Source organism: Hemitrygon akajei, chromosome 1 (assembly GCF_048418815.1).
Source record: "Hemitrygon akajei chromosome 1, sHemAka1.3, whole genome shotgun sequence".
Taxonomy (NCBI): Eukaryota; Metazoa; Chordata; class Chondrichthyes; order Myliobatiformes; family Dasyatidae; genus Hemitrygon; species Hemitrygon akajei.
The window spans coordinates 125,410,688-125,433,529 of NC_133124.1; the positions used below are offsets into that span (position 1 = coordinate 125,410,688).

General features: G+C 39.5%; 1 protein-coding gene and 1 long non-coding RNA gene across 4 annotated transcripts in view; one reads left to right on the plus strand and one right to left on the minus strand.

The window, feature by feature from the left end:
• The window catches only part of LOC140730750 (uncharacterized), a 42,321-nt gene extending 37,477 nt beyond the window's left edge, over positions 1-4,844 (plus strand). For both annotated transcript variants that reach the window (XR_012099670.1, XR_012099672.1), the window contains exons 2-4: positions 2-190; positions 1,355-1,475; positions 3,245-4,844. This is a non-coding gene — a long non-coding RNA (uncharacterized lncRNA). The remainder of the gene's footprint in view (position 1; positions 191-1,354; positions 1,476-3,244) is intronic.
• The window catches only part of LOC140730741 (protein disulfide-isomerase TMX3-like), a 119,642-nt gene that overhangs the window by 29,621 nt on the left and 67,179 nt on the right, over positions 1-22,842 (minus strand). The window lies entirely within an intron of this gene.

Consider the following 22,842-nt stretch of genomic DNA (forward strand, 5'->3'; position numbering starts at 1 on the left):
GTTTTACGGAAGTCTGCGCTCCTCATGGATGAAGCTCATTGGCCAGTACATGCACAGAACTGGAAAGGAAGTACCGTAGTTCATGTCAACAGAGTAAGACCAGCCAACGTACTAAAATAAAACTGTCGGGTTGAGTCAACTCCCGATTGGTGAAGTGGGATAAAAAAGTAGTCTCAACAGATTTAATCAGGTAGGTAGTTCCATAATTAGCTTTTGGAAGATATTACTTCAAATATTTTATGGGAAGACTGAAGGCCCAAAAGGCAGTGGGTGTGAATTAAGGTTTTTGTAGTCAAATGCCTGATGTCTGATTCGTGCCAAATACATTAACCAGGCTGGTAGTGAAGGTACTATTGACTGAACTGCCTTTGGTTGTGGGGATGGGCGAAAAGAAAAATTCTAGGGAAAAATGCAAAGCAAATTTGCTATTACAGATATGTGAATATGGAATAAAGACATGATCAGTTGCAGCACACACAAAATTCTGCAGGAACACAGCAGGTCAGGCAGCATCTATGGAGAGGAATAAACAGTCAATGTTTTGGGCTGAGACACTTCATCAGGACTGGAAAGGAAGAGGGAAAAGGTTGTGACGTAATGTTCCCTAGGTGTTGCTGGCATGATATAAGAAATGAATGTTCCTTAAAGACAAGAGATTCTGGAGAGCTGATTCAAATCAGACAAAATAAAATGTAAATATTTTAAAACTGAAGTTAAGTTGTAAAAGCAGTCTGATTCTCCTCCACTGGGTAAGAGGGGAAATACTGTTGGATTAATTATCTGTGGACTCCTTCATTTGATCAGAAATTTTATAAAGTAGGGGCGGAGGGTTGGTTGTCCTTTTCAGAGAATTCAAAGGGTGTGTAGGTGGGGTGTGGTGGGCAGGGGAAGGAAGACTGGCTGCAGGTATGTGAATGTTAAATTTGAAATCCTGCACAATTGGAAACCATCATAGGTAAGTAGGGACAGTCAATTAGGACTCAATGGAGGAAAGGACCAGTATCTGAATACACCAAGATTTGCAGAGTAAAGTAGCAGTAGGGTGTCTAGGCAGGGCTGGAATACGTGTCTAGCAATGACAAGGTTGTGAACAAGCATTTCAGGAGCAGACGTACTAAGGCAGGAAACTACCCATTAAGATGGTGACTGAGAGAATAGAAAGGTAAACCATCAGCAGGATTTGAGAATGACAAATGTTGCAACCCAAGATGGATTTCTAGAGAGTAAACTACAGCTTGTGTCTAAATCTTTAAGTGAACCATATTTATCATAATTATCGAATTGCAGGTTTATTATGTATGCAATCTTTTCCATTGATCACATCTTATGCTGAAAGAAATTTATCTCATTGTAGAATTGACCAAAATTATAATTTCAAAAATGACTTTGAATTGCAAAATCTACATCTGGACCTAAAAAGAACATCTTCCAAATGACAAAAAGCTGCAAACTGTGGGGGACCAAAACAACTTGAGGTATGTTTATGTATTAATAAAATGTCCAAGCAGGTACAAAAACCCAAAAGGTGGTGAAATTCTGGATGATATTTCTAGTAAGAGTCAGAAGCCTTGCTATAAACTAAAAATTTAAAAAAATAGCAGATGCTGAAAATCTTAAATAGAAAACTGGAAGCAACTCTCAGGTCGGCAACATTTGTGGAAAGAGAAATTAATGTTTCAGAATAAACTAGAAAAGAGAAGAAAATAAGTTTGTTTTAAAGTGGAGAGGGTGGAGGAGGATTGGATATCTATGTCAATGTAGAGTTGACCAAAAATAGGAACATGTCTGAATGGGGGGAGCTAAAGTCACCATGGGAATAAAATAATGTGCAGTGTTTATCATTCCCACAAATTGATACTAATAAAGACAATTTTTGCTAACTACATGTTTTTTTTTCAGCTCTAACTCCTCTGTCAACAAAAGCAAACATTGAAAATAACCACGGACAAATAATAAAATTTGCCTTTCAGCTGGTTCAGCACAACACTGGTTCAGCCAGTGGCCTGTTCTGTGCTATTCTCCTCTATGCAATAAACAGCTTTAAGAAACAAAAGCTTTCACTTAAATCTTTAAAATGATTTAATACTTAAATTGCTGTCACTTTGAAATAAATGCATTAAATTAACCTCAAATGCATTTTGAAACTTCTCTTGCTGAACTTGAACAATTTAGCATGAGCCATCAAATCACAAACTACAAATTAAATTCTGTCATTTCTAAACAAACCAGTGAAAAGTACTACCTCATTTACAAATAAAATTTATTAATATTTTTAGATTTTCTTCTGTTCTTCAAATTTAGGCTGAGTTATATATCATTCATTTCTGAAAGTCCGTGATTCTATTTAGTTCTACGTGGCACTTCCATTTCTGAGACAAATTTTGGTATCAAAATGAAATTGAGGTTAATGATGCTTCATGCATTACAAGCACAAGTATCCTTTAGGTAACATGATAAATGGTAATGACACTTACCTCTTACTTTTGCTGCACAATCATCATCTTACACTTTCCTCAACTTTGTGGCCCAAGTTTAGTAAAGGAGTCTATATTAGTTGCCTTGCTGCAGGCAAGTTTTGGCCCTTTATCTAAGAAAAATATATGCTGGCATTGGAGAGGGCCCACTTGAGGATCACGAGAATGAAAGGATTAGTATATGAGGAGTGTTAATGGATCTAGGCACGTACTCCCCAGAGTTTAGAAGAATGAGGGTGGATCTCTTTGAAACCTACCAAATATTGAAGTGGATGTGGAGAGGATGTTTTCTATAGTAGGGGAGTCTAAGACCAGTGGGTACAGCCTCAGAATAGAGGGGCGTCCCTTTGGAACAGAGATGAGGAGAAATTTCTTTAGCCCAAAGATGGTGAATCTGTGGAATTTATTGCACAGACAGCTGTGGAAGCCAGGTCATTGGGTATATTTAAAGTGGAGGTTGATAGGTTTTTAATTAGTAATAGTGTCAAAGATTATATGGAGAAGGCAGGAGCAATGTGTTAAGAGGGTTGATAAATTAGCAATGATGGAGCAGGCTCGATGGGCTAAATTATCTAATTCTGCTCTTGTGTCTTATGGTCTAACCCATGAATATATGCTATTTCTATTAAGAATCTGTAACGAGCACATTTGTGCAACATAAGATTCAAAGGATGCTAACATATTGGTTATCTCTGATTGTAATCCAGAAATGATTTCATTTGATCCCACTTTTCGTTGGCCAGATAATTCTAAACACTGATGTTTTACAGGCACAGGTATTCCCACTGGTTCACTTCATGGCTCAATCACACAACACGGATCATCTTTCTATCACAGTGCATGAAGACGATGTGGAAAGTTCCATGTTTGTTGTCCGGGTAACTTGTTGCAATCACATGCTGCTACAATATTGGTTAGAAAAATCGTATTTTGATAATACTCAAATCAAACAAATCCAAGCTAAGCTTTCAACCACAAATGACAGTATCCAATTTGTACTGAAAGTTTTGTGTCGGTCATCTTCATTGCAAAACTGCGACTACTGGACGCCCTTTGTAATTGGACTCATGTTGGATGCAACGTCAGGAGGCTATCAGCTGCCTTCCAGAACCACATGGAATGGGGATGTTAGGCAGCTACTGAAAGACAAGGCCATTCTATTGACCAAGTAGCATTTCTTGTATTATGCAAGGAAATCAACTGCTCATCTCTGTTGTACTCCAAAGATATTTCTTGTGGATATTTACCAGGCCTGATTACAAAGGTACTACATGGAAAATTATTTAAATCAAGGATCAACAGAACATTTTGGGAATGGGGTGGAGGAGTTGATGGAGAAAATGTCTCGAACCCCGACCCGCCCTCATCAACGTCTTCTCACAATTATAACCTTAGTCTGTTTCACACTTGGATGCGCCCAACACTAAACAAGAGGGAGTTCTAAGAATTTCTTCTCTTATTACTGATTACATATGGTACTTACTGAAAGTTACCCGAGAGGCTGCAAAATATTAGCTACATTAAGCATCTCTTCTTTCACTACTGATATATTTAATCTGCAGTATACACTCAGTGGTCACTATTTATGCACACCTTAACACCTGCTCATTAATGCAAATATCTAATCAGCCAATTGAATGCTGTGATGACTATTCGCTTGGTTTTTTGCAAAGCTCGTTTTCTAAACACAGCAGCTGCCACTTGTCAAGGCCAAACAATTGTTTAGTTTCTGGTCGTAAACGGGAGCCAGTCTTTAGTTCTAACTATGTAAATGGCAATCATTAATCAACTTGAAGTTAAAAGCACAGCTTTGCAAACAATGTCTGTTTATAGCACAGACTTGCTGGTTCCTGGCATCCTGTCTTGCTGCTCAAAGAGGTGCATTATAAGACACTGGGTTTTTTTAATTTGGCTTGTATCACAACAGACAAGCTAACAGGGATTCTTACATATGGATAATATCATTTAGAATATCAAATGACTATGTGTTTATAGTTGGGAGTTATATGTACTCAGAGGTTAGTTCCTAGCAAATGTTGTAAAGTTATGTCTCCAACAAACTTTTAGACTGCTTGTTTAAAAAAGGGTATCTGCGGAAATATCATACATGTTTGAAGTCACCTAAGTGCCAGAATAAGTTCCCCTGGCTTCGGTTTGTGTGACGGATGATTCGTTCATCTGCAGTCTTTTCAGTTTATAGAAATTATACTTGTGTTTTGGCAATCCTTTATGCTTTTGAAATGCTTTGTGTTTTAGAAATGGTTTGTAATTTGGAAATGTGTAAAATAGAAACTCTCTGTGAGTTTTAAATGTATTTTGAGAATGTTGTTTGGACTTAAACGTGTTTTGAGAATGTTGTTTGGATTTAAATGTGTACACTGAAAATAAATAAACTGTGTTTTAAACTACTCTGTTAGCTGGAAGTATCTTCTCCTTGGTAGGAAGAGAGGACCCATTGCTTGAGTAGTGGGTATTGGCAGCTAAGCTTGGACATGGAGAATAACTGGGTAAGTAAACTAGTCTTTGATGATTGGGTAGTTACAGTATAATCTTCCTTTAGTAAGAGTATTTGCAGCTATTTATATCGGATAGGACTTAGTCTTCGCTTGAGTTTAGAACTTTGCAGTCAGCAAATCCAATACCATCACAGTGGCAACAACTCAATGCATAAAAGCATGCAGTCATGGTTAATGGTTGTTGTTCAGACCAAACTTCAGAATGGGAAGAAAAGTTATCTAAGTGACTTTGACCATGGAATGTTTATTGGTGCCAGATGGAATGGTCTGAGTATATCAGAAAATGCTAATCTCCTGGGATTTTCACACACAAGAGTAATGTGGACAAAAATGCCTTGTTAATGAGAGAGTACAAGAGGAGAATGGCCAGACTGGTTCAAGCTGACAGGAAGGTGACCATAACACAAATAACCACATATTTGCAACAGTGGTGTGCAGAAAATCATAGAAACATAGAAAACCTACAGTACAATACAGGCCCTTCGACCCACAAAGCTGTGCCAAACATGTCCTTACAGAAATTACCTAGGGTTACCCATAGCCCTCTATTATTCTGAGCTCCAAGCACCTGTCCAGGATTCTCTTAAAAGACCGTATCGTATCCGCCCCCACAACCGTCACCGGCAGCCCATTCCACGCACTCACCACTCACTGCGTAAAAAAAACTTACCCTTGACATCTCCTCTGTACCTACTTCCAAGCACCTTAAAACTGTGTCCTCTCGTGCTAGCTATTACAGCCCTGGGAAAAAGCCTCTGATTATCCACACGATCAATGCCTCTCATCATCTTATACACCTCTATCAGGTCACTTCTCATCCTCTGTCGTTCCAAGGAAAAAAGGCCAAATTCACTCAACCTACTCTCATAAGGCATGCTCCTCAATCCAGGCAACATCCTTGTAAATCTCCTCTGCACCCTATCTATGGTTTCTACATCCTTCCTGTAGTGAGGCAACCAGAACTGAGCACAGTACTCCAAGTGGGGTCTGACCAGGGTCCTATATAGCAGCAACATTACCTCTTGGTTCCTAAACTCAATCCCACAATTGGTGAAGGCCACTGCGCTGTATGCTTTCTTAACCACAGAGTCAACCTGCGCAGCAGCTTTGAGTGTCCTATGGACTCGACCCCAAGATTCCTCTGATCTTCCACAGTGCCAAGAGTCTTACCATTAATACTATATTCTGCCATCATATTTGACCTACCAATATGAACCACCTCACAATTATCTGGGTTGAACTCCATCTGCCACTTCTCAGTCCAGTTTTGCATCCTATCAATGTCCCGCTGCAACCTCTGACAGCCCTCCACACTATCCACAATACTCCCAACCCTTGTGCCATCAGCAAGTTTACTAACCCATCCCTCCACTTCTTCATCCTGGTCATTTATAAAAATCACGAAGAGTAGGGATCCCAGAACAGATCCCTGAGGCACACCACTGGTCACCGACCTCTATGCAGAATATGACCCATTTACAACCACTCTTTTCCTTCTGTGGGCAAGCCAGTTCTGGATCCACAAAGCAATGTCCCCTTGGATCCCATGCCTCCTTACATTGCATGGGATACCTTGTCAGATGCCTTGCTGAAATCCATATACACTACAGCTATGGTTTTACCTTCATCAATGTGTTTAGTCACATCCTCAAAAAATTCAATCAGTCTTGTAAGGCACAACCTGCCCTTCACAAAGCCATGTTGACTATTCCTAATCATATTATGCCTCTCTAAATGTTCATAAATCCTGCCTCTCAGGATCTTCTCCAGCAACTTACCAACCACTGAAGTAAGACTCACTGGTCATGTTGTAATGGACAACACATTGAACATATTGGGATACAACAACAGAAGACTATGAACATACACTCAGTGGCCACTTTATTAGATACCTGCTGTACCTAATAAAATGTCCACTGAATGTATAGTAAACCTACCACAAGAAATAAGAGTACTTGTTCTTCCATTCAATAAGGTCACTGTTTAACTATGTCAACTCTACGTTCCTAACCTTAATATATTCCTATATTACTTTGAGTAATCTTAATTGTGATGAAGACACAGTAACTGAACATCCATAAAAATGCCCAACCATGCAAATGCATAGGTATTCCATATCTTGGTCCTAAATGGTTAATCTCTTATCCCAAAGCCATGACACTCCAGTTCTTCGCTCTCAAATCAAAAGATACTCTTCTCTATAGCTTCCCTATTAAAACCTTCAAAGTAATATGTTTCAATTAAGATTATCTTTCATTCCTTTATGAATGTATTCTACGTGCTGTATCACATTCAAAAACTCAACTCAAACTCAGACTATCCTTAAGTGAGGAAACGAAAATTATACAGTATTCAAATTATAACCTCACAAAAATCCAATGTAATTATTCTAGTCCTGCAGTAGGCACCATCATATCCTTTTAACTTCTTTATTGCTTGCTATACTTGCAGATCAACTTGGTAAAACCTTCATTCAAGGAACCCTCTCAAATCCCTCTGAAAACATCTGCCTCATTGCTTATTTTCTCCATCTGGCATTATCTTGTCACAACACTAGGATTTATTCCAGAATATCCCTCATTGACTCAATAGGAAATGTAAATAACTGATGTTCAAGCATGGAGCTCTGCAGCTTTCCAATAGCTATACATGCCACTCATTTATTTTTGTCTGTTAAACTATTCTTAAATACTAAATAGATTTCTTAAGCTTCATGTCTTTTTTTCATGAAACCCTGTTGACTGCCCAAGTGAAGTGTTCATACATTCTGTTCCAATATCTTATGTCTAAGACCATAAGACATAGGAATAGAACAGGCCATTTTGCCTATTGAGAGTGCTCTGCCATTCAATCATGGTTGATTATCCTTGTCAACCTTTTTCCTCTGTTTTCTCCCTGTAACCTTTGATGCCCTTACAAATCAAGAACCTATCAACCTCTGTTTTAAATATACCCAATTTCTTGGCCTCCAATGCCATCTGTGGCAAAATATTCCACCAATTCACCAACTTCCATTTAAATAAAATCTGTTCTAAAGGAACATTCTTCTATTCTGAGGCTGGGACCTCTGGAACTAGACTCCCCACAATTTGAAACATCCTCTCAACTTCTACTCTAATTAACATTTGCTTACCCCTATTGCAAAGGTTCCAAAGGAGGAGCATTGGCCCAAGTATTAGTTCTATTATGGTCTCCACAGAAGTTGCCAGACTTGTTGAATATTTCTAACATTTTCTGTGCTTTTTGACATTGGGAGTAAGAAAAATGTAAGCACTATTTTTGAATTGCATATGCCAAGATGTCAGTCAAACTGGGCTACTATTCCCTACTTTGTTTAACCCTTCTTTCAGTAGGTTTATACTTGTTACTTTTCAACTAGGAAGTCCATTCTAGAATCTAGAGAACTCTGTAATGTCAAAATCAATGTACTCATTATATTTACCACCACATTTCAACTCACAACAATATTAAAACCATAAAACATAGGAACAGAATTTGGCTATTTGGTCCACTGAGTGTATAAGTGTTACAGTAACCACTAAAGAATCAGCACCTGAGTTTTGCTTTGCTGCTCTTCTGATTCAAAGTCCAAAAAATTACATACAATTTACAGCACTGAATGAACAGAGCCAATGTAAAATCTTTGAAGGAATTCAGAGAGACTTGTAAATGTTTTTGGATATGGAGCTCAGCATGTTTATTTGATGGTGATGTTCTTCTGGAGCATCGCTTTACAAAATGATGCTATCACTGGTTTGTAGAGTAAATAGTTTTCATTAGAAGGGAAGAAATTGTACTAAATTTGTTCAATAAATATAAGGAATAAACTTGAGTGGCACAATAGTACAACTACTAAAGCAACTGCCTCACAGCACTTCTGGTCTGTCTGTGTAGAGTCTGCGTATTCTCTGAGTGTTCATGTGTATTCTAGTGTTCCAGTTTCCTCCTACTTCCAAAAGTCATCCAGGCTGGAGAATTGACCTTCAACCATCATCCTCTACTTACTACTCTGAATCCACCTGGCTAGCTCCCCCTGAAACCCCTGTAACCTTATCTTCCAGATCAGCCTGTCAAAGGTCTTACTGAAGTCCATATAGACAATGTCCACTGCCCTACCTTCATCCATCCCCTTAGTTACTTCTTCAAAAAACTCCAAAAGATTTGTCTAACATGATCTCCCACACACAAAACCATAGTGACTATTCCTTACAAGGCTTTGACTATCCAATGGATGGCAGATCTTGTCACGCAGAATTCCCTTCAGTAACTTCCCTACTACTGAAGCCCGGCCTTACCATTGCACACTTAAGGTCTGTGGGTGCAATTGGTTAGGCCCTAGGGATTCACCCACCTTAATGTGCTTCAAGGCAGTGAGTACCTCTTTCCTCAGAATATGCAAATGTCTCAAGTCTTTTCTAATTATTACTTGGCCCACTTCACTCCATAAGAGGAGATCTGGTATTGTCCTGACGAAGGGTCTCGACAGCGCTTCTCCCTATAGATGCTGCCTGGCCTGTTGTGTTCCACCAGCATTTTGTGTGTGTTGTTGTTTGAATTTCCAGCATCTGCAGATTTCCTCGTGTTTGTTCCTTTCTGAGTAGGTTCTACTATATCATTTTGTGAGGAACCTGTCTTGAATGTACCGCACAAATTCCACCCCCTCCAGGTCCTTTGCGCTCTGGGTCACTCAGTTAACACCAGAAAAATTGAAATCTCCCAGTGCTCCATTTCCCTCTTATATTCCAAAGGCATGTCGTCAGGGTTAGTAAGTTATGGGCTTGTTATAACGGGAAGCGTGGTGACACTTGTGAGCTGTCCAGCACAACTCTCACTGATTTGATGCAAATGATGCACTTAACTGTAGGTTCGATGTATGCATGACAAAGCTGGTCTTTCACCTTTGGCAGTATCTATGTGCAGTTTCTCAACACAAATGCTCAAGTTCCTACTAAATATCGGAGAGGATGTCAAATATATAGCATCTGTGTGTGTGTTACTTTGGAATTCCAGCATCTGCAGAACCTCATGTTTGTGAGCAGTAATGGTCTTTTTTCTATTGTAGAATTCCATAATAAAGATAAAGGCTAACTTAAATCAAGACCAAACACTGTAAATGGAGAACAAAAATAAAAAACATTAAAATATATCATTTCAATGTTAAATAAAATACAAACTCTACTTTAAATAAGTAATTAACTCAAATCCAGTTTTGAGGCAAATTAAAGTGTCTTCACACAATGGGCAGTATTTAGTAAGAATATTTGCAGTGGATTTTCACTCACTTCTTCTCTAACTTGCTTTTTCCAAAAGAATCAGAGTAATTGAATAACAAATATTTTCCACAGTTTTCCTTGCAACAAGCAGGTGTATGGCAATACAATGCTACAGAAATATGTGAAGCTACAGCAAGATCAAGACTGAATTTAGAGAAAAGAGGCACCATCCAAGCCAATTCTAGTATTTACTGATCTCATACCACTTCTATCACTCTGCTGGTACCACAAAATAAAAAACAAACCAGAAAAGACAGCAGGGAAATTGATCTGTGCACCCGGCCCTATACAACACCATAAAAACATAAGAGCAGAATTAAGCTATTTAGGCAATTAAATTTGTTACACATGCCATCATGTTGATTTATTAACTCTCTGAACCCCATTCTCCTATCTTCACCCATAACCTTTGACACCCTTACTAATCAAGAACCTATCAATCACCACTTTAAGTATATCCAATGACTTGGTCTCAACAATGTGTTATGCCTGCAGCCCCCTCCTTTGTGAGAATCGCAAGATCACTATTGGGTTGGGTCAGGGGACCCAGGAAATGAGAGAGAGACGTGCAGAATGCCTCGTTCCCCGGCGATGTAAAGCCACGGGACATGGCCATTGTTTCTTGGAGACAGATTTGTGGATTGAGATGCTATGCTACGTGAACGCCCTCAGGCAAAAGTGGGCTGGGTGAGAAAGAGATTGCATCACCCCAACCTGATTGACATCTACAACCCTGCGAGTCAGGATAAAAGAGGGTCTGTAGGAACAGCCCTCAGACGCACCAGAAGAAACGCTAGCGATCCCGTAATAGCGGGAAGCCATTTGAAGGAGGCCATGTGCGTTCAGTTCCGTTGCTTGGGACTGGTGGCTGGAACCACGGAAAACGGCTTTTAGCTAGCAACGGGGAAATCAACTCCCCCGACTCAAAGGATTGGCATCATAAAAGACCTGGGCAAGTTTAAAACCATCTCTCTTAAACCCAAAGAGCTGCAGCTTGAATGAACTACAGTGACTTTTATATTTCCATCGGACAATACATTATCCCCTAGACAACGATAGAGCTATTTCTTATTGATTATTATTATACCCGCACTTTTAGATTTAGTATTGACGAAGTATATTATCTGTATGTTGGCATTGATATTATTTTGTGTCTTTTTATCAATAAATACTGTTAAAAAAATAGTACCATCAGCCTTCAATGGACCTCTCTATCTTTGCTGGTAAGTGACCCAGTTACGGGGTATGTAACAAATGTCTCTGGCAATGAATTCAACAGATTCACCACCATCTGGCTAAAGAAATTCCTCCCCATCTCTGTTCATAAATAGCAAGCAGATGGCCAGCTGAGTTAGAAGGGGAAGGAAAACCAGGATGTGGTACCAAACTGGACATGGGCTTGGCATTACTGCAGCTTTTGCCTCTTATTCTGAAGTTACCATACAATATCGCAACAGAGTCACCACTGAGGAAGTGAACATGTGATTTCAAAGATAATTATTTGATTTTCAGAAGCCCAATACAATTTTCGTATTTGTATATTTAATACTTCAGTAATATTTGATTAATGTTGTAAATACATTGCTTGATTAAACATTCTTTGTTGTTTACATAATTCATTACTGGTTACATGTAAAAGTATGTGAATGGCATATGTCATTAAGGCACCATGTCATATGTACACGCCTCTCTAAAGTAAAATGAAGTACAGGTGGCCCCCGCTTTTCGAACGTTCGCTTTACAACTCACTGTTACGAAAGACTTACATTAGTACCTGTTTTCGCTAACTAAAGAGGATTTTCACTTTTACAAAAAAAACCACCTGCTTTATACATGTGTTTATCCTGAGAAAGATTACAATGACCGTGAAGCCTTATGTGGGCAGTTGTTTACGCATGTGTGTACGTGCGTATGCATGTATGTGCTGATTTTTTCCTCCAAATCGATTTTGGCTCGCTGCCTTCCCAAGTTTGATAAGTGAAACTACACCGTACCTACAATATTTCTACTTTATATAGGGTGTAAATTTATCATATCATTCCTGCTTTTACTATATGGTAGTGTTATTTTAGGTTTTATGTGTTATTTGCTTTGATTTGGTAGGTTATTTTTTGGGGTCTGGGAATTCCCAAAAATTTTTCCCATATAAATTAATGGTAATAGCTTCTTCGCTTTATGACATTTCAGATTATAAACGGCTTCATAGGAACACTCTACTTTTGGATTGTGGGGGAAACCTGTAGATGTGTTTTTTTGGGCTCCCACGTTTTTCTTTCAATTAGTTTCTGGAGTTACAAAATATAAAAGTGGTGAAGAGTACGTTTTAAAATGAACCAGAGATGACTACCTACCTGTTGAAGTACAACACTTTTTTTTTTGCAAGGGGACAGAGACAGTTGAGTAAGAAGAAAAGCAGAAAATGGACCAAATTTTCAGGTTCATAAACAGTGAGTACCAGGTGATGATGATGATAATAATAATAATAATAATAATAATAATAATAATAATAATAATAATAATAAAAAGGCAGAAATGACGCTACATTGGAAATATAGACTTGTTTGGTTGCACAACAGATAACAGGATCATGTATATTGAATTAATTGAACGGTATTGTTAAGCAAATGCAATAGCCAATGAAAAGCAAGTGTCAGTTTTGCAAAGTGTAATAGCGAGAAAAACATACAGATTGCTGCTTCGTTTGACCGCCCCAAATAAACCAGCTGGAATGAGATTTACAGATATTGTGAAAATAATGCAGGAACAGTTAGAACCAAAGTGAAAGTCCATTTCAGCTTATTTAGCTGATTTGAAGAGATTGTGCATTGTCAGTTTAGTAATGATGCACTGAGGGATTGTTTAATTTGTGGAATCTTACTGGAAAGCATTCAAATATGGCTCCAACATTGTGGAGCCGTAAGTGGTTGAGACAACTCTAACTTGACTGGAGATCCATCTACCATTTGCATGCTACATCTACTGCAATAGAGTTAACCGAAACCGCAATAAGAAAGATACTGGATAATACCACAGTAGTGTTCAAGGATGGCATTGGAAAACTCAACCATACCAAGGGTAAAATAGGTTAAATGAAAATGCCACACCCAAGTTTCATAAAGCCTGTCAGGTTCCTTATACAAAGTAGTCCGTGACAAAGTAGTCAGTGAGCTCGATTGTATGGAGGTTGAAGAAATTGTTTCCAAGGTTGAGTGGAGACAATGCCAGTGGTCCCAGTAACCAAGAAGAATGAGTCTGTTAGGATTTGTGATGATTTTAAGGTCACCATCAGTAATGGAAGTAGATCGAAATCACTCTACCCAGGATAGACGATATCTTTGCAAAACTTTCTGGAGGAAAATACTTCAGCAAAGTGGTCTTAGCTGAGGCCTATCTACAGATAGAGAGGGAAGAAAGTCAAAATGTTTCTCACCATAAACACTCACAAAGGCTTTATCGCTATAATAGGCTTATTTTTTGGAGTAGCATCTGTGCATGCACTCTGGCAGAAAGCTATGGACCAGGTTCTGCTAGGCTAGTCAGTGTAACCTGGATGACATCATTGTTACCAGTGAGGATGACGAGTAACATCTCCAAAATCTCAAGACAGTATTCAAAAGGGTAGAAGATTATGAGCTCAGAGCACAATGTGACAACTGTGAATTCTTCAAAGTAAACATTGCTTAGTGTGGTCACACCACTGATGAACAAAGATTACACAACTGCACTGAGAACTAATTATCAAGGAAACCAGAAACCAATGAACCAGTCCTCATCGGAGGATCAGAATTGGCAAGGGTCAGCAACTTTAAATTCATTGGTGTTATTATTTTGGAGGACCTGTCCTGGGCCCAGCATGCAAGTGCAATTACGATGAAAGCGTGGCAGCTTCAGAAGATTCGGCAGGAAATCTAAAACTTTGACAAACTTCCATAGATGTGCAGTGGAAAGTGTATTAATTGGTTGCATCACAGCCTGGTATGGAAGCCCTTGAATGGAAAATCCTACAGAAAGCAGTGGATATGGTCCAGTCCTTCATGGCAGGGGTCACCAACTTCTTTTGCACCGCGAGCCGGCTTAATATTGACAATATTCTTGCGGACCGGCCAACCGGGGGTGGGGGGGGGGGGGTGTTAATCATGACTGGAATATAGGTGTTAAGTCAACTATGAGTCACTTTTAAGTGGCTAATATACTCAATTTTGTTTCTAAAAGGGTTTATCTAACAAATTTGATATTAAACACACAGCGCATATTTTCCTCGTATGAACATATAAAATCATTGCAACACACCAGTAAGAGGACAAGGTAAGGGCCGGAAGTCCCCGTACCGGGGCCGCGGCGGTCGCAGTCCAGAGAAAGCGATCGACCGAGCGAGGATGGCGACAGAGAGCACGCCTGCCCCCCCACCCCCTGTAGGTAGGTAGAATCTATCAGCCGACAAAAGTTTGACTCGAGGGATGACTTTCAGTAGATTGCAATGAGGAAGCTGCTCTGCTACTTACAAAACCCTGAGCCTGAATTAGGTCATCTGCGAATATTTTAGCACCAGGTTCACCACGAACATTTGGTGTGCTCAACAGGTTTAGAGGCGGCGTCCATCTGTCCGCGCTCCAGGCAGTAGCAATGGTACTTCTCGCCGGCCGCGTCAGGCGGCCGGTTACTGGAGGCCAAACAGTGAACACTGGCGCGAGGGTATCACTGTGTTTAGGCGACTGATGACCTCACGTGCGTTCAAGTTCAACAGTGGGTGTGACAGGGAATAAGGAAGGGAGCAGCTGACTCATATCGTTTCCTCGTGGCCCGGTAGCACATACTTTGCGGCCCGGTAGTTGGGACCACTGCTTTACGGATAAAGCCCTCCCCACCATTGAGCACTTCTATGCGAAACATTGCTGCAGGAAAGCAGCGTCCATCATCAGGGACCCCCAACATCTAAGTCTACTCTCTTCTCACTGCTTCCATCAGGAAGAAGGTACAGCAGCCTCAGTATTCATACCAACAGGTTTAGGGACAGTTATTACCCCTCAGCCATCATGCTCTTGGACCAAAGGGGATAACTTTACTCAACTTCACTTTATCATTGAAGACTTCCCACAACTCATGGGACTCGTGTTCAAGGACTCTTCATCTCATGTTAGAAACATAGAAAACCTACAGCACAATACAGGACCTTCAGCCCACAAAGTTGTGCCGAACATAACCCTACCTAAGAAATTACTAGGTTTGCCTATAGCTCTCTATTTTACTAAGCTCCACGTACTTATCTTAAAGCCTCTTAAAAGACCCTATCATATCCGCCTCCAGCACCATTTCTGGCAGCGGTGTTCTTGATATTTATTGTTTATTTATTAATTATTATTATTTATTTCTTTTGTATTTACACAGTTTGTGTCTTTTGCACACACCAGTTGAATACCAAGTTGATGTGGTCTTTCATTGATTCTATTACGGTTATTATTCTATTATGGATTTATTGAGTATGCCCACAAGAAAATGAATCTCAGGGCTGTATATGGTGACATATACATAGTTTGATATTAAATTTACTTTGAACTTGGGCATGAAACTGTTGTCGAACAGTTTCTATCGCCTGTCACATGTATATGTGTGGCCGTTAAGATACTATACCATGCTTACAGTGAACAGTTTTTAAATAGCATCAGTTTTGTGTGGCTGTGTTATGTTATCCAATGGATGCAGACTCAAAAAGGAGTGATTTTTTGTAATTTTGTTTTTACTTTGACGTTAAGAAATTTCAGACCCCTGTCAAGATGCCACGTAAAGATTTGACACTAGCCAAAACTATTACCTAAATGGACCAAATTAAAAGCCAGTGGAGTGCTGAAATCTACAATTGCACATCAGTAAGATAAACTGTGAGAAGAATGGGCATAGCAGGAGGGGAATTCGGAACATCCCAAAAACAAAAGTGGGGAAGTAAGGATGCAGATGTTGAAAAGGCCCCCAAACAATGGTTTCCATTGTAGCTGGATGAGAAGTGCATCACAGTGAACTAAAGTTAAAAAACAAGTCAAGGAGGTAGCTAAAAAGCTGGATCATGAGGATTTTAAAGCAACTGACAATTGATTTTCTCAATGGAAGTGTAGGCATGACATTAAATTCAAGAAAACACAGAAAAAGATGGCACAGAAAATCGAAATCTATAAAACTCCCCGACTTCCTTCAAAAATTTTGTGCAGATGGTATCTACAATGCCAATGAAACAGGATTTTTTTTAAAATCATGTCATGCTGGATGGTTCCCTTTGCTACAAACAGGCAACACTATCTGTTTCTAAGAAAGCAATGGATCGCATAACAGTGTTCCAAAATGTCAGGAATAGGTAAGAAGAAACTTTTATCCATTATCTGCACTAAGTGCCTGCACTGATTTTGTTCATTTGTTGTCAATCAAGAGAACATGGCAGCATACACTGAATGAATTTCTCTGTCGATTACTATTAGGAAATAATAGTTTTATAGTACTGGGGTAGTATTGGTAGTGTTTTAATTTGTTCTGTATTTCATTGATATACATAATTTGTTACTCAGTTAAATACTAGATTGACTTTTTAAAAATATCTTTTTAACTATTTCCATGAAACTTCAGCTAACTGGGGCAGCCACTTAATTGGGCTAAATTCTACTGGTTCTGATGTGTCCCAATTAACTGGAATCCACTGTAATAACATAGGATCACTTGGACTGAATTTTGTTTTAGAAAGTATTGGTGTGATAGGTTACAAGGAAATGTTTGGTGACGCAAATGAGCTGCTACCAGAAAATCACGTGAGGATTTCAAGCCTAATGAAATGACAACCTTTGAATAAAAGCCAAAAGCAGAGTAACCAAGCATAAACGAGTATTTCTCTATATGACACTGTTTTGCACATATTTGGATTGGAACCTCCCTCCAGTTCAAGTACAATGAAAGAGTGTGAACGACAGGAAAATGAAACTATCCATAACAACAAATAAAGAGCATGGATACAATGTTGATTCTCAACTTTCCTTTACATGAAGCTACTGTAACACAAACAATAATTTGGAGAAGGAAACTCCTAGCCCATGATTTCTGTCCATTTTAAATTCAGACCAAAAATTTAAGAGGAAGCAAAACACAGCAGATTTTCCACACATACACAGAAAGTTCAAAGTACGTGTAAGATATGCAACCTTGAGATTCATTTTCTTGCAGGCACCCACAGGAAAATAAAGAAATGCATGAGAAACCACGCATAAAAAAATCAAAGAAACATCCAATGTGTGAAGAGGACAAATCATGAAAATAATTTTAGAAAGTAAACAAATACACTGAATACATGAGCTGCAGAGTTGCTGAAGTCAAGTTTGGTGAACAAGTGCTTAAAAAATAAGCCTCATAAAAAACATTCTGCATTGGAATTGACAATGCTGGCATTTACCTGCTGAACAGAGCCTACTCCCATTTGGATAAGCAGGGCAGCATTGTAAGGATTGTGTTTTTTGATTTCTCAAGTGCCTTCAATACTATACAGCCTTCGTTGCCGGGGGGGGGGGGGGGGGGGATTTCGTTCAATGCAGACTGGCACTTCCATTGTATCTTGGATAATGGACTACCTGGCTGGCAGACTGCAGTTTGTACGGCTTCAGAGCTGTGTGTCAGACATGGGTATAAGCAGTACTGGAGCCCCACAGGGGACTGTATTGGCTCTCTTCCTGTTTACCCTGTATATATTGACTATAAATACAACATCTGCCGAAATTCTCTGATGACTTGGCGATAGCTGGGTGTATAAAGGGAGGATGGGAGGATGAATACAGGACCCTGGTGGAGGATTTTGTCAAATGGTGCAAGCTGAATCATCTGCAGCTCAATATTAGTAAAACAAAGGAGATGGTGATGGAATTTTAGAAGACTAAGCCTGCTCTGCTCCCTGTTACTACAAATGGTGAGGACTTACAAGTATCTGGGGGTACACCTGAATGACAGACCTGAGTGGAGCACCAACACTGAGGCTGTGTACAAGAAGGGTCAGAGACTCCACTTCTTCCTGAGGAGACTGTGGTCCTTCGGAACATGCAGGTCTCCCCCTCCCATGTTCTACTATTGTTGTTCCCAGTACAATCTTCAATGTGTTGTTGTGCTAGGGCAATGGCATTAACACAGGTGATGTCAACAAGCTCAATAAACTGATAAGAAAGGCTGGTTCTCTTATAGGGGTGAAACTGGACACACTGGAGGCCGTGGTAGAACAAAGGTCCCTACAAAAAGTCCTGGCAATTTTGGATAATATTTCTCACTCTCTGCATGCTACCCTGGCTGAACAGAGGAGCACTTATAGTAATAGAGTAAGACAACTGTGCTGCTCCAAAGAGCGCTCGCTATATGAGGTGATTCTTACCCTTGGCCATTAGGCTCTTTAATGAGTCAACATATAGCTGGAAAAGTGATGACCCCCTCCTGTTACACGGTTTTTGGTAACGCTATGTTTTATTCTTTCTGCTTCTCTTCTAATATTTATATTTGTGCACTTGTAATGCTACGGTGACACTGTAACTTCCTTTGCGATGAAGAAAGTATGAATCTATCTCTATCTATCTAAGTTATACAAACAGAAACTTAAAATATTTCAGAATCTAATTTGAAGTTAAGTGTAAATTACCTGGACAATTTTGAGGGACAAGGTTCTTGTGAATAATGCATGACTTTCACTTTCGATTTGTAATAAAATGAAACCAAGCTGATGTAACAGGATTTCCCCTAGACTCTCAGAGAAATATAAAAGCTCCAATACATCTGAAATAGTGACAGTTCAACTGCAGAGAAGAAATGTGGTTCCACATCCTTCTGCTTCTTTCCTAGTAAGTTTTCCCTTTCAAGTACAATATTCTCTTATAATTTGGTTGTCACAGATTGTTGCAAGTAAAATATTTAACTTTTAAGTGTTAACTTATTTGTGGTTACTTTGTTTTGAGGATAAAAATCTGAGCAACTCATTTACCCTAAACCTGCTTTGTCATTCAGAAAATCTATGATCATCTTACTCAGCACCACCTTCTTGCCCTAACCCTGCATTGCTCTATTGCCTTAATATTTAAAAATCTGTTGTCCTATCATGAATATAAACAGTAATTGAGCCCCTATAGCCCTTTTGGGTAAATTATTATTTTTAGATGTTGCCTGGATTGGAGAACATGCCTTATGAATATGGGTTGAGTGAACTTGATCTTTTCTCCTTCGAGTGACAGAGGATGAGAGGTGACCTGGTAGAGGTGCATAAGATGATGAGAGGCATTGATCATGTCAAGAGCGAGAGGCTTTTTCCCAGAGCAGAAATGGCTAATATGAGGGGCTTAGTTATAAGGTGCTTGGAAGTAGGTACAGAGGGAATGTCAAGGTAAGTTTTTCTAACAGAGAGTGGTGGATGCATGGACTACACTGCCAGCGATGTGGTGGTGGTGGTGGATACAATAGGGTCTTTTAAGAGACTCTTAGGTACATGGAGCTTAGAGAAATCGAGAGCTATGTGGTAGGGTAACTCAAGGCAGTTTCTAGAATAGGTTACATGGTTGGCACAACATTGTGGGCCAAAGGGCCTGTAATGTGCTGTAGACTTCTATGTTTTATGTTCTGTGTTTTAGATCAGTAGTTTCTTGTTAGTTATGAGTCTTATTTTTAGCTAATATACACTCAATGGACATTTTATTAGGTACTTTCTATACCTGGTAAAGTGGCCACTTAATGTACATTCAAGTTCTTCTGCTGCTGTCGCCCACTCACTTTAAGGCTTGATGTGTTGTGTGTTCAGACATGCTCTTCTGCACACCACTGTTGTAATGCATGGGCATTCTCCTCTGACCTCTCTAATTAATAAGCATTTTGGCCCACAGAACTGCCACTCACTGGATTTTTTTTTGCGTTTTGCACCATTCTCTGTAAATTCTAAACAGAGTTTTACATGAAAATCCCAAGAGATCAGGAGTTTCTGAGATACTCAAACCACCCCACCTGGCACCAACAATCATTCCATGGTCAGTCACTTAGATCACATTTCTTGCCCATTCTGATGTTTGGTTTGAACAACAATTGAGCGTCTTGACCATGTCTGCATGCTTTTATGCAAAGAGTTGCTGCCATATGATTGGGTGATTAGTAATTTGCATGAATGAGGTATACAGGTGTATCTAATAAAGTGGCTACTGTGTGTAATTTCTCATGTGTGAAACTACATCCATGACTTTGTGTATTACAGAAACTGTGATATGGACTATTTGAGGAATGTAACCTTCCTTTGATTCAGGACCTGTTTGTATCTGAAACAGAATATGCAAGAGATATTCAGTAGGTCAGATTGCATCTCAAGAGTCTGGTAATTTTTCCTAGTTCTGTTGAGGCCAGGGTATTGATGATGGGAAACCAAGGATAGGGCAGAGAAAAACAGAGTGACACAGAAGGTGTTGGTGCTAGCTACGTCAGGATGGTGAAGGCTTGTTAACTACAGCAGACGTGACTGAAAGCAAGGTAAACGGAAACGATCAACAAAAGGAGAGAGTGAAAGAAAACACCGGAACTTAAAAATGCAAACTAAATTTATTATTGGAGTCTGTATATGTCACCACATACCACCTTGAGTCCTTTTCTTGCAGGCATTTACAGGAAATTCAAGATATACAATAGAATTTATGAGAAAACTATAAAGACTGTTAACAAACAACCAATGTGCAGAAAAAGATAAGTTGCGCAAATAAAAAAAACTAAGAACATGAATTGCAGAGCACTTGAAAGTGAGTCCACAGGATGTCATATCAGTTCAGGATTGATGTGAATGCTAGTTTGGGAGCCTGATGGTTCAGGGGTAATAACTGTTCCTGAACCTGGTGGTGTGGAACCTAAGGTTCCTGCCCAATGGTGGTAGCACAAAGAGAGATTTGGGGGGGGGGGGGGGGGGGGTTCCTTAACCATATAACCATATAACAATTACAGCATGGAAACAGGCCATCTCAGCCCTTCTAGTCCGTGCCGAACGCTTACTCTCATCTCCATAACCCTCCATTCCTTTCCTGTCCATATACCTATCCAATTTTACTCTAAATGACAATATCGAACCTGCCTCTACCACTTCTACTGGAAGCTCGTTCCACACAGCTACCACTCTCTGAGTAAAGAAGTTCCCCCTCGTGTTACCCCTGAACTTTTGCCCCGTAACTCTCAACTCATGTCCTCTTGTTTGAATCTCCCCTACTCTCAATGGAAAAAGCCTATCGATGTCAACTTTATCTATCCCCCTCATAATTTTAAATACCTCTATCAACTCACCCCTCAACCTTCTAGACCTAACTTGTTCAACCTTTCTCTGTAACTTAGGTGCTGAAACCCAGGTAACGTTCTAGTAAATCTCCTCTGTACTCTCTCTATTTTGTTGACGTCTTTCCTATAATTCAGTGACCAGAACTGAATTCCAAATTTGGAAATACTCCAAATTTGGCCTCACCAATACCTTGTACAATTTTAACATTACATCCCAACTCCTATACTCAATGCTTTGATTTATAAAGGCCAGCATACCAAAAGCTTTCTTCACCACCGTATCCACATGAGGTTCCACCTTCAGGGAACTATGCACCATTATTCCTAGATCACTCTGTTCTACTGCATTCCTCAATGCCCTACCATTTACCATGTATGTCCTATTTTGATTAGTCCTACCAAAATGTAGCACCTCAAACTTATCAGCATTAAACTCCATCTGCCATCTTTTAGCCCACTCTTCTAACTGGCCTAAATCTCTCTGCAAGCTTTGAAAATCTACTTCAGTATCCACAACACCACCTATCTCAGTATCATCTGCATACTTACTAACCCAATTTACCACCCCATCATCCAGATCATTAATGTATATGACAAACAACATTGGACCCAGTACAGATCCCTGAGACACACTACTAGTCACCAGCCTCCAACCTGACAAACAGTTATCCACCACTACTCTCTGGCATCTCCCATCCAGCCACTGTTGAATCCATTTTACTACTTCAATATTAATACCTAACGATTGAACCTTCCTAACTAACCTTCCGTGCGGAACCTTGTCAAAGGCCTTACTGAAGTCCATATAGACAACATCCACTGCTTTACCCTTGTCAATTTTTCTAGTAACCTCTTCAAAAAATTCAGTAAGATTTATCAAACATGACCTTCCACACACAAATCCATGTTGACTTTTCCTAATCAGACCCTGTCTATCCTGATAATTATATATACAATCTCTAAGAATACTTAACATTAATTTATCCACCACTGACGTCAAACTGTAATTACTAGGTTTACTTTTAGAACCTTTTTTAAACAATGGAACCACATGAGCAATACGCCAATCCTCCGGCACCATCCCCGTTTCTAATGACATTTGAAATATTTCTGTCAGAGCCCCTGCTATTTCTACACCAACTTCCCTCAACGTCCTGGGGAATATCCTGTCAGGACCCGAAGACTTATCCACTTTTATATTCTTTAAAGGCGCCAGTACTTCCTCTTCTTTAATCATCATAACCTCCCTACTTGTTTACCTTACACAATTCAATATCCTTCTCCTTAGTG